The 1,873-nt window shown below is 45.9% G+C and overlaps 1 pseudogene; it reads left to right on the top strand.

Annotated features, from left to right (window-relative positions):
* Positions 1-439: 439 nt before the first annotated feature.
* On the top strand, positions 440-1,422 carry LOC129668731 (glyceraldehyde-3-phosphate dehydrogenase-like; annotated as a pseudogene).
* Positions 1,423-1,873: the final 451 nt, after the last annotated feature.

The following is a 1,873-nucleotide window of genomic DNA, read 5'->3' as shown; positions in this document are numbered from 1 at the left end:
CATCAGAATGGCTAAGATCAAAAACTCAAGTGACAACACATGCTGGAGAGAATGTGGAGAAAGGAGAACCCTCCTCCATTGCTGGTGGTAATGTAAACTTGTACAACCACTTTGGAAATCAATCTTGTGCTTTCTCAGGAAACTGGGAATAGTGCTGCCTCAAGACCCAGCTATAGTACTGGACATATATCCGAACGATGCTCGATCATACAACAAGAACATTTGCTTAACTATGTTCCTAGCATCTTTATTCATAATAGCCAGAATCTAGAAACAACCTTGCTGTCTCTCAACTGTAAAATGGATACAAAAAGGGTGGTACATCTACACAATAGAATACTACTCAGCTATTAAACACAGGAAAATCTCCCTGCTCTTCCCTGTCCCAGAGACAGCCATTCCTTTTCATGCAGCGCAGTGCTGGTCTTGTTCCTTAGACACAATGGTGAAGGTCGGCGTGAACAGATTTGGATGCCTGGTTACTAGGGCTGCCTGCTTCTCTGGCACAGTGGTGATTGTTGCTGTCAATGACCCCTTCATCAACCTCAACTACATGGTCTGCATGTTCCAGTACAACTCTATCCATGGCAAGTTCAACAGCACAGTCAAGGCTGAGAACAGGAAGCTTGCCATCAACCTGAAGGCTATCACCCTCTTCTAGAAGCGAGATCCCACTAACATCAAATGGGGCAATGCTGGTGCCAAGTATATTGTGGAGTCAACTGTTGTCTTCACCACCATGGAGAAGGCTGGGACCCACTTGAAGGGTGGGGCCAAAAGACTTATCACTTCTGCCCCTTCCACCAATGCCCCATGTTTGTAATGGGTGTGAACCATGAGAAGTATGACAACTTACCCAAGATTGTCAGCAATGCTTCCTGCACCACCAACTGCTTAGCTCCCCTGGCCAAGGTCATCCATGACAACTTTGGCATCGTGGAAGAACTTGTGATCACAGTCCATGCCATTACTGCTGCCCAGAAGACTGTGGATGGCCCCTCTGGAGAGCTGTAGTGTGATGGCTGTGGAACTGGCCAAAACATCATCCATGCATCCACTGGTGCTGCCAAGGTTGTGGGCAAGGTCAAAGCAGAGCTGAATGGGAAGCTCACTGGCATGGCCTTTCTTGTTCCTACCCCCAACATGTCTGTCGTGGATGTGACATGCCGACTGCAGAAGCCTGCCAAATGTAATGACATCAAGAAGGTAGTGAAGCAGGCATCTGAGGGCTCACTAAAGGGCATCCTGGGCTACACTGAAGTCCAGGTTGTCTCCTGTGATTTCAACAGTGACTCTTCCACCTTTGATGCTGAGGCTGGTATTGTCCTCAATGACAACTTTGTAAAGCTCATTCCTTGGCATGACAATGAATTCGGTCACAGGGTGGTAGACCTCATGGCCTACATGGTCTCCAAGGAGTAAGAAGCCTTGGACTATCCACCACAGCAAGGACGTGAAAGCAAGAGAGAGGCTCTCAGCTTTTGAAGAGTTCCTGCCCCAACTCAGCCCCTGACACTGAGCATCTCCCTCACAGTTTCCATCCCAGACCCCCAGAATAGCAGGAACGATCCAGGGAGCCCAACTGTCTTGAATATCATCAACAAAGCTCACTGCACCCTGGAAACAAACAAACAAATAAAAACAAAACACAAGTAAATCATGACATTTTCAAGCAAATGATGGAACTAGAGAAGATCATCCAGAGTGAGATAATCCAGAAGCAGAAACACACATATAGTAGATACTCATTTATAAGTGGATATTAGACATATAATATAGAATAAACATACTAAAATCTATAGATCTAAGGAAGCTAAACAACAAGGAGGAACTTAGGGATGATGCTTAATTCTCATTGAGAAGGGAAATCAGA

The sequence above is a fragment of the Psammomys obesus genome, unplaced genomic scaffold (genome assembly GCF_907164565.1).
Source record: "Psammomys obesus unplaced genomic scaffold, mPsaObe1.curated_primary_1811, whole genome shotgun sequence".
NCBI classification, from domain to species: Eukaryota; Metazoa; Chordata; class Mammalia; order Rodentia; family Muridae; genus Psammomys; species Psammomys obesus.
Note: the sequence above shows the minus strand (reverse complement) of the source record. Positions and strands in the feature narration are given on the sequence as shown.